The 15,942-nt window shown below is 48.8% G+C and overlaps 1 pseudogene; it reads right to left on the reverse strand.

Moving 5' to 3' along the window:
* Nucleotides 1-1,141: 1,141 nt before the first annotated feature.
* On the reverse strand, nt 1,142-1,806 carry LOC110475903 (fibrinogen-like protein 1-like protein pseudogene; annotated as a pseudogene).
* Nucleotides 1,807-15,942: the final 14,136 nt, after the last annotated feature.

Here is a 15,942-nt window from a genome sequence, read left to right on the forward strand (position 1 = left end):
AAAAAAACAAAAAATATTTCTAAATGCAACACAAAATTCCCAAGTTTGGCAGCCAAGAACACTTTATGTAAGTTATTGTCTCCTACACTGGGTTTAGTCTCCATTCTGAGCTGGCAGATGCCTACTCCCACCTGTCACACACCTCATGACTCACTGAAGAGGAGCAGGAGGCAGTGGGAGGCAGGGAGAGAAATCCCAGGTTTCAAGGCAGACATGCAGTAAAACAACAGTGTAAAAAAATCACACACAAGCCTGACAAAGTAATAGAAGATTTGTTATGGATGATTTTTATTTTCTAGCTCATGTCTCTATATTGATTAGGAAACAGCTCTCACCTCCCTGAACCAAAGGTACTCCAGGACTCACATGCCACTGAAGGCAATTTTAGTACGTAAACACCACGGAGGCTGGAAGCTGGAAAGGGTGGCATCTGCTGAAGAGTTCTGCCCTCAAAGATGAGGATGTGTCATAGAATCATGAGGGTTGGAAAAGCCCTCTACCTCAAGTTCAACTCTTCTACCAGCACTGACTCTGGGAAGTCATCATGGCCCTGACTCAGGGAAAAGCTGAGCTGCAGCAGTAGGAACCCTCTAATGCATTAACCTGTTTGAGAACTTCAAAGGTCTGAAATAGACTTTCACAATTCAGACAGTTCTTTGAATACCAATTTATTTGACTAATTAACATCAATTAAGCCTTACATGCATGAGGTTCAGAGTGGGAAGGTGCCTGTGCACTTTACTATCTTGAGCAAGATCGTCAGTAAAAATCAGGTAGTTTTCGTGAAACTAAGGATGTAATTTAACTGACAAAGCCACAGAAGTCTACTGGGTTGACTATTTCACATGTTATATAAAGCACGCTACCAATCTGGAAACTTCTGCATTTCCAGGAGACTGTTTCTATTATTAATGTCATTAAAATGATCTGACTCTGAACTAGAGGACACAGGCACAGCTGAGAAGTAAAGAAAATCTACAGGAGGAATTAAAAATTGAAAATTCCTTCTTTTATTCAGTAGCTACATATGACCAACCTCTGCAAAGACCCCGTGGCACATCCAGTTTGGTTTTGCTTTGTTCCAATTCTTTGAAGACCCAGAATTAGCCCCAGGTTGGACAGTAAGGAAATGAAAATGCAACTAGCAGTAGGTGGTGGCTTTGATGAGGATGGCTGAGGCTCTGCAGTTCTCCGGGCACAGGCTGCCCCATGTCATGGCCCCTTTTGAAGTTCAGATGCACAGAGTAACAAGCTGAGTACCACCACCCACCCCCAGGGCTGGTGGCACAGTTCCCACTAGAAGTGTCCTGATCCCAATTTTTAGCAGAGAGCTTCATGTTGTTGTGCATGGTGGTTGTGCCCTTGGAGGCCATGGCTTCTTCGAAGCACCATCCCCAAGTGCGCTCCCAGCCTCAGCTGGTAGCCCTGGGACTCATCATCCAGACTGAACAGGTTGTAGTCTGCACACTTCATGTTATTTGAAGCATCCCAGATGACAAACCTGACATGGTAGACCTTCTGCCTCATGGATGTACTCGGTGCCCAGCCAGAACTCGGTATGCACATCCCTAAGCCGTGTTTGTAGGTGCTCTGGGACTCATTCCAGCTGACTGGTGTATCTCTGTGGTTCCTCTGGATGACAGTCCAGCCTCCATCTTCCCTGTTCATCTCACAGTAGACCACAATGGTTTGCTGTCCTGTGGGCTGGATGATGTAGACGCCACTGGAGCTGCTAGCAGGGAGCTCACTGCAGTCCTTGGGCCAACCTGGAGCATGAGAGAACATTGGAGGACCAATGCACAACATCCCAGTCTGCTGTCCCTGCAACCCTGGCATTCACTGGATCCCTAGGGTTGGGAAGGAGGAAACCTCACTCCTTTAGCATTGGACCCTGTGGATGGCTGTGAAAGTCCAGCTTTGCTGAGAAGGGACATTCTCTGTGGACTTGTGGCAGCAGAGTAATAGTAGCAAAGTAATGGCAGTAAAGTCCTCTGAGATCACAGAATCCCAGAATGGGTTGGCTTGGAAGTGACCTTAAAGCCCATCTTGTTCCACCCCCCTGCCATGGCCAGGGACACCTTCCACTAAACCAGGTTGCTCCAAGCCCCATCCTTGGACTTGGACACTTCCAGGGATGGGGCAGTCACAGCTTCTTTGGGCAACCTGTGCCAGGTCCTCACCACTCTCAATGTCTGATGTTTCTTCCCCATTTCCAACCTGACCCCACCCTCATTCAGTGCCTTCAAGTTTGGAGGAGCACTTGGAGTTCTGCTGAAGTGATCAGCTGGCTGATCCCCAGGCTGACTGCCAACCCACCTCCACTGTGCCTTCATTCCCTACACTTCTCCCTGTTCCCTGGGGGATGTGGGTCCTTACTGCTCCGGCCCTGTGTCTGCTGAGGGTCAGCTGCCTGGTTCCACTGGATGATCCCTCCAGTTTCATCTGCATCAGGAAACAAGGAGTGAAAAGAGCAGCCCTGTGCCACAGCAAAGAGATAAGTATACCCCCCACAGGATATTATTTCCAGCACTGAGTTTTTTTAAGGGCATTTCAGTGATGCCACTTGCACATTTTTCTTCCTGTGTGGTAGTTTTTGGTTGGAAAAACTTCAAAGGCATCAGAGACTATGGAGATCAGAGATCAGAATGGGAATGTTGCAGCCATTAAGCAGCTGCCTATTTGCTCCTCTCAGCAAGGAGCAGACAGCATGTCTGAATAGAACCATGGAATTATGAATGGTTTAGGTTGGAAGGGACCTTTAAAAGACTACCTAGCCCAACCCCCCTGCTATAAGCAGGGACACTTTCCCCTGAACAAGTCGCTCAGGGTAGTAGTGATGAGTAGGATGTACAGAGAGAGAAGGATAGAGAGGGAAATCAGACCATGGGTGTTCTCAGACCAAGAGCAAACAGATGGAAGCTGTTGTTGTGAACCTGCTTTTCAGTGGTGGACTCGTGTTCGTTCGATCCATAATGAGCTCCAGAAACCTTCAGAGTGTGAGGGAGCTCACAGCTATGAGAGAACGATGCTCTGTTTAAGCGAAATCCCAGCACCCATCTCAGTAAGACCATTTCCCTGAGAGCCTCTGGAATTGTGACCTCCATCAGTGGTGTGATGAAGTTTTGGGACTGTTTAGCCACATGCAAGCTTCAGAAAGCGTTTTGGTTTTTCACTTAGACAAAGTCTTGTAGTAGATAGGGACAGGCGAACGGAAGATTTCGGGATGTGACGGAAAGAAAGACCCCTTCCCCCTCTCACCCTGCAACATGTTATCCATTACCCCAAAGAATGTAACCACACCTAACCCAGTAGTTTTCCACTCCTGACTAACCCTAGAGACCCTACCAACCCCCCCTGACGTAGCAGAGTCCCCCAAGACTATTTAAACCCATGAGATAAGATAATAAACGCTTTTGACCGTCCACCACATTGGTGTCCAGCGCGTGTTGTTAGCCCGAGTGGCCCAGGGGAGACTGGGCTGCCGTGCTGTTCCTTGAAACCAGGTCACCTTGCCTTCCCCTGAAGGCAACATAACTGGTGCCGAAGCCCGGGAATAATTCGCTCGGGTTGCGGGTGTCGCCTGGACAAGAGCAGCGGCCAGACCGGTGAGACCGTGTTCTCGGCGAGGGAGACGTCCCAGGACCCGCGATCATCATGGATGCCATCGCCAGGGTCGTAAGTGAGGTTCATAAGCAATGGGGAATTGAGTGTAAGCTCAAAGACTTTTATCTTGCTATAGCAAGGCTGCTTGAGCATGGGGCAATTGAACGCCCTGTGGATGTTTTGCATCTGGAGATATGGGAAAAATGCACAGCCGCGCTGGCCGAGGACACGAAATCCTCAGGCAGCGGCAAATGCCTTAAGGCGTGGGGAAAAGTAGAGAAAGCCCTGCGCAAAGCAATAGAAGAGCAGGAGATGTGGAGCGCAGCGCGTACGTGTTTATTGGTTACACCCAAGCTAGGGGTAAGAGCGGCAACGCAAACAGCCCCTGAGGACGATCCGCTCGGGAGCGGGGATCAGGGGGGGCTCGGCGCGTCCCTCCCCTCCCCGGGCCGGGGCCCGGGGCCCCCCGCGGAAACCTCCCAAAGATCCACGGCTTCCCCATCCGCCCCACCACCGCCGGTCGGTGACCTGGTACCGGAGGTGCAGCAGCGCGCAGAGCTCTGTCGGTGGGGACTGGCGGGGGAAGCCAAAGGCGCGGAGGCCGTGGCTCGGGAGGGGATCCTGCCCACGCCGCCTCCATACCCCTTTGAAAATGGCGCCGGCAGCCAAGGGGAGGGGCGGGGCGCGGGCAGTCTCGGCGCGAAGAGCCCAGAGGCGCGGAGTTTCGCTAATGCGCGTGTGCGGGAGAAAGAGGAGGAGAGCGGCAGAGGGCTCGGAGCCGATCGGCAGCCGTGCCTGACGCCGCCACCATGTAAGGGAGAAACCCACCCCTGCAGGAGGCAGGGCGAGCCCGGGGGGCGGCAGCGGCGCCGCCCCCGGGGGGAGGAGCGGGGTTGGAGCCGCACAAAACGGCACCGAGCCCCGGAAGTGCGCTGGCATTCGACTTCCGACTCGGAGTCCAGCAGCAGCTCCGGCAGCTCGGAAGAGCTGTCAGCAGCCGGCTGGGACTCTGAGACGAAGAGAATAGAGCCAATGCAATTTAAAACAAAACCAAGTAAAGCTTTAAGCCGCACCGAAAAGCAGCCACAATACGAGCCAGCCCAGTTTACCGACTGGGGAGAAATAAAAATAGCCTGTGCCGAATGGTCCCCAGCGGCTGCCGTACAAGCCTTCCCAGTGAGGATCACCGGCCCAGAAGGGAACCAGCAGAGGGTATATGCCCCGGTAAACCCAAAAGATGTACAATCAATTGTCAAAGCCATTGCAGAAAAAGGAATCAATTCGGCCATGGTCTCCACATTAATCGATGGTCTTTTTAGTAATGACGACCTGCTTCCCTTTGATATCGAGCGAATAGGTCGCATGATACTTGATGGTGCGGGAATGATTGTGTTTAGACAAGAATGGGAGGATAATTGTACAAAGCTATTAGCCCAAGCACCTGGCGCGAGGCAGCCACTACACAGATCGACTTTATCCAGGCTTATGGGAAAGCACGATGATATGATCACGCCTCAGCAACAAGCCATGCAGATGCGGGCTGAGGAGGTCAGGGCGACCACTCAGGCTGCTAGGGAGGCTATTCGTGCAGCCTCCCGGGTCGTGGCCAAGCTGTCGCCGTGGTCCACCGTGAGGCAGGCAGAGAGAGAAAGCTTCACGCAGTTCGTAGATCGCCTGCAGGCAGCAATAGACTCTTCTACCCTGCCGGCAGAGGCAAAGGGCCCCGTGGTATCTGACTGCTTGCGCCAGCAGTGCAACTCTGTCACCAAAGATATCTTACGTTCCCTGCCAGCCGGAGCCAGCCTGGCTGGCATGATCAGACATGTAGTGAGGGAAGAACAGCTGACACCCATTCAGGCAGCCGTCCACACCCTGACCAGTGCCATGGCGTGTTTCAAGTGTGGTGAGGCAGGTCACACCGCGGTGAGCTGTCCCCAGCCGGCACGGCAGCCCGCCGCGGCACCTCCACCCCAAGCACGCCCGAGAGGAGCCTGTTGGAGCTGCGGGAGGAAAGGACATCTAGCCAAGGAATTCAGGTCCCGGCCCCAGGGAAACGGGAGAGGGAGGGGGCGTGCGGGCTGCACCCAGCCTCCTCCTGCCGCGAATGCAAGGCAGCCCATCTATGCCAACCCCCAGTGGGACGGGGCGCCCTTATACCCCATACCCACACAGGAGGCAGCCAGCTTGGTACCCTCGCCAGCGAATTTCGCAACACAGCCTGCGGTACCTTCGTACCCACTACCGCCGCAAGCAGTGCCTGTGCCGCAGGGTCAGCAGGGGACGCCCCAGAACGGGACCCCTGGGTGGCCCTGGCCATGAAAATAGGGAAGGAGCCACCGAAGGTGTGGGAGACGTGCCGCCTTTATGGCAGTCAGGACCCCCATGTCATAGGGCTTCAGTTTTGGGCAGACACAGGAGCAGACTGCTCGATTTTTCCCCAAGCACTGTGGCCCCGACACTGGCAATGCAAAGAAGTCCCCCCAGTGAACAGAGTGAGAGGGCCGTCCCGGACTTAAAAATCACCAGACCCCGTATGGGTCGAGCAGTGGCCCCTGTCAAAGCCTCGAATGGCAGCCTTGCTGGAACTGGTCAACCTCGAGCTGCAAAAGGGTCACATAGAACCCTCCACCATCCCGTGGAACACCCCTGTGTTTATATACTAGAAGCTACCTTTCTAACCCTAAACGAAACCAAACCGAACCTAACTAACTCCTGTTGGCTTTGTTATGATGTTAAACCCCCTTTCTACGAAGGCATTGCTTTAGACACCCCCTTCAGTTACTCCACAGCCAGTGCCCCCCACCAGTGCAGATAGGACACTCCCCGCAGAGGAATCACCCTAAGTCAAATCACAGGACAAGGCAAATGTTTTGGCAATGCAACTTTAGCAAAGCAGAAAGGCAACTTCTGCACTAAAGTTGTCAAGCCCAACAGAAAAACCAGTAAGTGGGTAGTCCCATCCACATCTGGGATGTGGGTTTGCCAGCGATCCGGAGTGAGTCCTTGTGTGTTCCTTGCCAAATTTAATGACTCTATTGACTTCTGTGTCCAAGTTCTGATTGTTCCTAGGGTCCTGTACCACTCAGATGAAGAAGTGTACCACCTTTTCGAAGAACCTGACAGACTCCACAAAAGAGAAATAATCACAGGTATAACTATCGCAATGCTGCTCGGCCTGGGAGCAGCTGGTACAGCCACAGGTGTCTCAGCCATCGCAACCCAACAGCACGGACTCTCTCAGCTGCAAATAACCATCGATGAAGACCTGCAGAGGATCGAGAAATCCATCTCCTATCTAGAGAAATCAGTCTCTTCGCTTTCAGAAGTAGTTTTACAGAATAGGCGAGGACTGGACCTCTTGTTCATGCAACAAGGAGGACTGTGTGCAGCTTTAAAAGAGGAATGCTGCTTTTATGCAGATCATACGGGAGTCGTTAAAGACTCCATGGCAGAACTCCGAGATAGACTGGCTCAGAGAAAGAGAGACAAGGAAACCCAGCAGAGCTGGTTCGAATCCTGGTTCAATCAATCACCTTGGCTCACCACTTTAATTTCTGCCCTGGTAGGTCCACTGGCAATACTGCTTTTAGCTGTTACCATAGGACCATGCCTGCTGAACAAGCTAGTCTCATTTGTTCAGGCCCATCTAGAACGGGCGAACATTCTGTTTGTAGGCCAGCAACAAATGCTGTAAACCAAAAACTGCGAACACAGTCAGCTGCAAAAGCCTTCGAAACTCACCTTGCGAGATTTACTCAGGTTTACCAAAAACCCTTTTTTCCTTACCAAGTTACAAGTTTGTACCTCACTCCAGTGCCTATATCTACGACTACCTCATGTTACTTATGAAAAGGAGGGGGGAGATGTAGTAGATAGGGACAGGCGAACGGAAGATTTCGGGATGTGACGGAAAGAAAGACCCCTTCCCCCTCTCACCCTGCAACATGTTATCCATTACCCCAAAGAATGTAACCACACCTAACCCAGTAGTTTTCCACTCCTGACTAACCCTAGAGACCCTACCAACCCCCCCTGACGTAGCAGAGTCCCCCAAGACTATTTAAACCCATGAGATAAGATAATAAACGCTTTCGACCGTCCACCACATTGGTGTCCAGCACGTGTCGTTGGCCCGAGTGGCCCAGGGGAGACTGGGCTGCCGTGCTGTTCCTTGAAACCAGGTCGCCTTGCCTTCCCCTGAAGGCAACAAGTCTCTCTGAAGTTTCAGGGCTGTGAATGAACTATACAAATATATATGGGAAGAGAGTACATAAAGGAAGAGAAACAGTCTGCCTAGAAAAAGCTGCCACATACAACCTTGTCAATAACAAAGAAAGTCGAATTACCAAATCTGGTGAAGTTTGGTTAATATATTAAGTTAGAGGAAGATTTGATCAGGATCCTTGTATTTCCACAAGACTATTTTCCACCCCTCCCTTTCTGCACAGAGGAGAGGGCTCCTGATATTTGGATGAACAGAGTTCAGGGATGTAAGACAGAGAACACATACCAGGAAGAGGCCCATTGGAATGGATATTAACAGTTTCATGTAAATTTACTTTCAATCTCTCCAGGTTTTCAATGTGCAGAGCAAGAAGTGGGGATAGCTGGGCCAGCATGGAGGTGAAGAGCAGAGGACTGTAGTGATGAGCAGCTGGAAAAAGAAGATAAACAGTGAATCTGGGAATGTGTATCCTCTGGAGGAAAACTGACATGTTGGGTTGTGGGCATTGATGGTACCTAAAGATACTCAGAAGCTACTGCAGGAGCCATAAACAAAGCACAGGGACCTAAGACCTTGGAAAAAAAGGCTGGGATGCCCAGCTGCACACAGAATTGATCCCATCCCATCCCACACTCATCCATGGGTGGGGAGCTGAGTAGGTCTGGTCTGGTGGCAGCACAGCCAACTGTGATGTTATATAGGGCTCATCAGTGAGGTGAAGCAGCTGATCAAATAGCAGTACCCATCCATTCCTGGAAATTTATGGTCTGTTTGTCCTCTGCAGGTACCTCTGCTCATGCACCATCTGTTGTATGTCTGTGGTAAGGTTCCCAGCTGCTAGGGTTCGCACAGGATTCCAGGAAACCAAGAAAAGATTTTGATTACACCTACCAGGACCATGGCCCCTGGTGTCAGCCAGCAGGTTGACCATTACACCAACCAGAGGACTTGCTGGTGCAGCCCAAGCACTGGATGAAAATGGGGACTGAAAGCAGGGGAGAAGAAAGAAGAGACTCCAGCTTGGTGCTGAGGATTTACCAAAATACCCTGCACAGATGTGACCCAACAGCTGCAGCTCCTGCCTGATGCACTGGCTACAAGAGAATGGAGATGTTCTCTGAGAAAGCACCAGGGCTGGGGTGATGCCCACCCACACACAGTGAGGGAGAGCAGGTCAGCAGAGCCTTCCTGAGTTTGTCCCTCAGGACATATGGGATAAGGGCAGGAGTGTAGGGAAAGGGGCCAGGTTTTTGCTCAGAGCTGCCACCAAGTATCCAGGACCACCCCTGGGAAAGATTGTTGACCTTAGCCCCAGCCTTTGCTGATGGAAGGCACAAAGCATCTCTGCCAGCAGCCCAGCTCTGCTTGTCAGCGAGGTGAGGTAGTCAATCCAAACAGCAGAACTCACCCATTCCTGTACATTTATGGTTTGCTTGCCTCTTTCCACAGACTTGTTTTCTCACGTGCCAGCTGTTGTGCTTCAGTGATAAGAGTTCTCAGCTGCTGGTGTTCACACTGAATTCCATAAAAGTGACAAAAACTACTGATAAGGATTTTTCTCAGGGTTGTAAATACTTATGGGCTTTGAAGCCAAGCCCTGTAGGGACAGTCTGTCACCTAGTCATGCCAGAAATCTCTGTTAGACATCCACCAGCTCTGTTCACATTCACATCACTTGAGGGGATATTGTGCTCCAACATTTCACATGGGATTCCACACACACCGAGCAGCAAAAGGGCCTCATCTGCAGCCCTGACCCTTGCTTCCAGTGCCATATACAACCAGGGACTGTAGCATTTGTCTCAGACACATTTCTGGCAGCCCAATGTCAAAACAGATGAGAAGGGTCTCCCCAGTCCTTCCAGCAGCACTCTCCATGCCACACAGAAGCAGGGCTGGCTCTCTGCACCCACCTGGGCACCAAGTGCAGCCCCAAAGCCAAAGTGCCAAGCTGTGCTTGCCATCCCAACCTGTGGGCACTGGGGTAGACATGGCTGCTGTTACCCTTTGGTGACATCCTCATCCTACAGCTATAAGGGAGGTCCCTGCAGCCAGGACCCCATGGTGAGCCCCTCCAGTGTTGTGGATCCTTGAAGTAGCAGGGTATGGATGGCCTTGGAAGTGTGAGCCCAGCCAGGGTATCTGGAGGTCACAAGGGAAGCTGAATTATGGAAGGAGGGAGAAGAGCCTCCCCCAGATGGAGACTTGCAGTTGCCCCTGCTCTGCCTCTGGCCTCACTGTGGGGTCTGCTGCCCAGGGAACCATCATCTTCCAGCACAGAGAGTGTACCAGAGCCAGATGGACCCCCAGTGCTGGTGACACACAGTGGTACAAACTGTTCCATCAGGGCCACAGCAGGAGTAGGAGGTCAGACAGAAGGTCAGAGAAGAGAACCTGCTGGTTCAACCAGCACCCAAGCACTGGATGAAAATGGGGACTGAAACCAGAGGGGAAGAAGGAGAAACTGGCCCAGTGCTGAGGATCTACTGAAACAGCTGGCACATGTGTGACCCAATAGCTGCTGCCTGAGGCACTGGCCGTGAGAGAATAGAGACGTTCTCTCAGAGAGCACCTGGGCTGGGGTGATGCCTACACACACACTGGAGGAGAGCAGGTCAGCAGAGCCCTCCTGAGACTGTTTTTTTTCCCTCAGGACACATGGGATAAGGGAAGAATGTTGTAGAAGGGGCACTGTATAACACATCCTGTCAGAGAGCTCAGAGTTGCCACAAAGCATCTAGACATCGGGGATAGCCCCTGGGAAAGATGGTTGAGTTCAGCCCCAGCCTTTGCTGATGGACAGCACAAGGCATCTGTGTCTGCAGCCCAGCTCTAGGACTGATGTCTGGGCAGCTCTGCAGGAAATGGGATGAGACAGATCCAGCTGTCACAGAGGTGTCATGTCATGCTGAAAGTTGGGGACTTTTGATAAACCACTTTCCATATGTGTTATTCTCTTTGATTTCCAGATGACACTAATCTTCCTTTCAATTCATTCTCTGGCCCTTCCATTTGCCTTTCCTCTCTCCTTCAGCTGCTTTATTGACTTGCAGAAGTTGGTACATCTCCAAGATTTTAACTCCTGGGCAGATCCAATGAATTGCAGGTGATAAATGCCCTGCAGCTGGGAGATTTAGATTACTTTATTGTTCCTCAAGAATAAAATCTTGAGGCTCTTTGTGTAATTGTGAGCAAAGACAAGCCACTAGATGGGCACACAATGATGAATGCTGTGAGATAATGTGCTCACACAGAGGAGGTGTGCATAGGGACAGACTTGGGAGTGAAGTGACAGGGCCCAGCATGGTCCTGGGTGCAGCAAGACTGGTCAGCAGCACAGAAATTATGAATGACTCCTCCTCCTCCTCTTTCTCATGGCTCCTTTCCTTGCAGCTCCAGGAGATACAAGCAGAAATCCAAGCTGGGGGACACCAGTGAGGACCAAGGGAGTGGGAATGGATGAGTGTGTCCAGCATCCATCCTGCCATTTCTTTCTGATTTGCTGCTGCTGTGCTGTTTCCTGCATCCCTGTGAGCTGCATCCTCTGCACCTGGAGCACCAGGTCTTACACAACAAGTTCAGGTTCAGTGCTTTGAACAGTTTACTGTGGATGGTCTTACATATTTACTTATTTACCATAAAAACATCCTTTTGCCCCTAGACCTATAGAAAAAAAACCCAAACTGTTAGTGTTCAGAGGATGATAGGTGTGGATCCCGTGTCAGTGCCTTGATTATTTTCTGGTTCCAGGATGTCCTCTTCTGTAGCTCTCCTTTTAGGACACTGTAGACTAACCAAATTACTAAGAACACAATTAATAGGATTATTACACTCTCAATGATAGACTTAATCCATGAACTCACATTCCACCCTAACCCTTTAAAGACTTTGTCCAACTAGCTTGTAGTCAAATCTTTCTGCTCTTCTTGTGCTTCATGCTCTATTTGTTTTAACTGATTGATGTCATATTCTACATCTGCAGTTACATTTGGGATGTGGATGCAGCAATGATCAGTCTGTCCCTTCAAAAATCCACACACTCCATGCTCTTTGAGAAGTAACAAATCTAAGGCAAATCGATTTTGTAAGGTCATTTTTGTGGTGGCTTGTAATTGTATGTTTAGTTCTTTAAATCCTTCCCTAGTGACCCTAGCCAGTCTATCTACCTGACCTGTAAGTTTGTACAACATTTCTTTATTCTGATAGTTTGCTCTAGGACCAAGCAAAGACTCTAAGGCCCACCCAAATTTCACTCCACTAGAGGGTTCTTGCCAAGTTTCATCTTGATTTTCATTATCTGTAACTTCTTGTCTTGTTCTTATCTGCAGAAGTTCATCTTTTCCCTTAAATGGGGACTTTCTCCAAATTGGACACAAAGTAGGGAGGCCTAAAGTAATTTATTTTACTTTCCCATCTACAGGTAGATGGGTTGTCAAGTTACCATCACTTGTTGCCCATACAAATTGTCCTGGACTTCAGAGTGTACTCCTGGTACATCCTACAAGTATTTTATAATTCACTTTACCATGTTTGTGTTTGATACCTCTGCAGGCACAACCAATTTGTAAGGCTACTGCCAGTAGTGGAATTTGTTTTATTTCTAGATCATCAGAAGTGCAATCATAAGTTTTATTACATGCCCACCAACTTACTTTGTCTGTCTTTGTTCCACTACTAGTGGCAGTGTTCACTACTGCTGGATCTGTTTCATTTTCTGAATCTTCCCATGTAATGCACCAAGGAGTGGTAGCCATGTACTGGAATTTTTGAAGTATACTCAGAGACCAAGCACTGTCCCAAGGCTCTATTTGACCTTTGTGATCTTTTGCCTCACACTTCCACACCAGAGTGGTTTTTGTAACATTTTCTGTAACTTTTTTATAATGTGGTAGGTAGCATTGCCATTGATTTGGGATGCCCCCTGCCCATTCTATTGGATAACCTATTGTGCCATTATTTTGAAGACAGTCTCTTTGACTCAAAGGATGCAACCATTGTCCTTTTACTTTCCAGGTTACCTTGATTACCTGTCTTGATTCTGGTACCTGTTTGCATGTAATTGTTTTGTTCTTTTGTATTTCAGGCAGTTTTGTCGTTATGATTCCCCAATTTATTGGGTCTCCCGCTGCCTTTGGTATTGGCAGACAGGCAGTTATTCTGCTAGTGTTCTGCATTTCGGCAAAATCTTTAACTAATCTAATCATTACCTGAATTGCATTGGAAACCTTTATCACCTGTGTTTCTGTCTGCACCTCCCTCCTCATTCTAGAATGAAGAGTAGTTAATTGATCTTTTTGCATTCCACATCCCAAAGACCATGAAACGAGCATTGGTACAATTAATGGCAACATTCCTGAAACAGTTAAACACATCTTATCTGCAGCTTTGTTGGTCCCACAGTTTACACAGTCCGCAGTCTGGGATGGGCTTTCTTCACTCAGTGTAGTGTATCCAGGAGTCCACTCCAGCTACCTTGACTGCTGTAAAGGTGGTCAGTAGTACCTGATGGGGTCCAGTCCACTTTTCTTTCAGTGGTTCTTCATTCCAATTCTTAATGTACACCTCGTCTCTTGGATGTATGTCACAAACTGGATTCTTGAGAGTCAGTGGCCTGTTCCACACGAGGATGCTCTGAAGCCATTCTGAAGTTTTCCCAAGAGACAGAACATTGTTATATACTTCCTGGTTTTCCATTACATGTACATTTGGATTGGGTCCAGGAGATTCGTATGGTTTCCCATACAATATCTTATAAGGATTGACTGACATCCCACTCCTAGGCTTTATCTGGATTCTCAGCAATACTATTGGTAAAGCCTCTGGCCACTGCAGTTTAATTTCTTGACATATTTTACAGATTTGCTTTTTTAGTATCTGATTTATCCTCTCCACTTGTCCACTTGACTGGGATCTCCATGGTGTGTGGAGGTCCCAAGTTATTCCCAGCAACCTAATTACTTCTTTTACCGCCGTGGCTATGAAATGAGGTCCCCTATCTGATGATATCCCTAGAGGAACCCTGAATCTGGGAATGATTTTTTGTAGTAACCACTTAACTGTTTCTTTTGCTTGGTTCGTGCGACAGGGAAGGGCTTCTGGCCATCCAGAAAATGTATCAACCCCTACTAACAAATATTTGTATCCTCGAGTTCTTGGTAATTCTACAAAATCTACCTGTCAATAATCTCCTGGTTCTATCCCTACCCGAAGCCTTCCTAGTTGTGCCTGTTGTCTAGCCACTGGGTTGTTTGTCAAGCAAATCTCACACTTTGACATTATTGATTTTGCCATTGTTAACATTTGTACTGAGACCAAATAACGTTTTAGAAACTTTACCAACACCTCTGCATACCAATGACATTTGTTATGTTTAATTTGTAGAACCTCTGCCATTACCAAGGGCGGTACCACTATCTGTCCGTGTGCAGTTACATACCACCCATCTGGATTCTTCTGTGCATTCAGCAAATGTCCCAATTTCTCATCTTCTGCTGAATATTTCAGCTGTGGAGGTAAATTGAATTGAGATACATTAAGTTTTAAAGGTATCAATGCCATTGCTGTTTGCACCTTTCGAGCGGTCTGTCAAGCTGTCCAGTCTGCCTTTCGATTTCCCTCACAAATTTTGGAGTTTCCTGATTGATGTGCTTTACAGTGCATAATTGCCACTTGTTCAAGTTTTTGTACTGCTCCTATCAGTTGCAGAACTGCATCTTGATGTTTAATGTGCATCCCTTGAGACGAAAACAGGCCCCGTTCTTTCCATAGGGTCCCATGCACATGCACTACTCCAAACGCATGTTTTGAATCAGTCCATATGTTCACCTTTTTCCCTTCACTTAATTCTAGTGCTCTGGTTAAAGCAATGAGTTCTGCCTTCTGGGCGGATGTATTTGGTGGCAATGCTTTTGCCTCTACCACTGTACTGATTGTTGTTACCACATATCCAGCGTGTCTGATTCCGTTCTCCATGAAACTGCTTCCATCTGTGAACAACTCCCAGTCTGGCTGCTCTAGGGGGACATCTTTCAGATCTGCTCTAGCCGCACAGGTGTGTTCTATTACTTCCACGCAATCGTGTTCCAATGAGCTTTCTTCAGATGTTGTACCTAGGAACAAGGCTGGGTTCAAAAGGTTAGTTGTTTTTAATGTTACATCATCTTGCTCCATTAAGATTACCTGGAATTTCATCATTTGACTCGGGGAGAGCCAATGGCCCCCCTTCTGTTCCAACACAGTTGTTACCATATGTGGTACACAGACATCTATGTACCTTCCATTGGTGAGCTTCCTGGCTTCTTGTATCAGGATCGTAGTGGCTGTGACTGCCTGCAGACATGAAGGCTATCCAGCACTGACGTTGTCAAGTTGTTTGGAAAAGTAGCCCACCGGCCTTTTCCAGCTTCCCAAACGTTGGGTTAAGACTCCCAATGCCAGACGCATCTTTTCATGTACAAACAGCTGAAAATCTTTGGACAAAGCAGGTAACCCCAATGCTGGAGCAGTTGTCAAAGCCTCCTTTAGTTTGAGGAAAGCCTCCTTCTGTGGTTTGCCCCAGGTAAATGGCTGCATCTTCTGGGCCTCATACAGGGGTTTTGCAATTAGTCCATAGTCCATGATCCACAGGCGGCACCACCCTGTCATCCCAAGGAAGACTCGCAGCTCATTAGATTCTGGGGCTCTGGAATGGCACAAATAGCTTGAATACAGTTAGTACCCAGTTTTTGCTGCCCTTGTGAGATTTCACATCCCAGGTAAATCACAGTCTGTTGGGCAATTTATGCTTTTTCTTTAGATACCTTATATCCTCCCATTCCCAGTGAATTTAAAATCTCGATTGTTACATTTTTGCAGGTTGTTTTCTCCTCTGTGGCTATCAGTATATCACCAACATACTGTAGCAGCAGGTATTGTTCTCTCAGTGCTTGCCCCCTCCTCGCCATCCAGGTCTCCAACTCCTCTGCCAGTTGGTTTCCAAATAGGGTCAGACTGTTCTTGAATCCTTGTGGGATTTGTTTCCAGGTGAGCTGGGTCTTTCTTCCATTTCCTGGATTTTCCCACTCAAAGGCAAACAGGTTCCTACTTTCTTTGTCAAGGGGTATGCAGAAAAAGGC

This window comes from Lonchura striata, chromosome 20 (genome assembly GCF_046129695.1).
Source record: "Lonchura striata isolate bLonStr1 chromosome 20, bLonStr1.mat, whole genome shotgun sequence".
Lineage (NCBI taxonomy): Eukaryota > Metazoa > Chordata > Aves > Passeriformes > Estrildidae > Lonchura > Lonchura striata.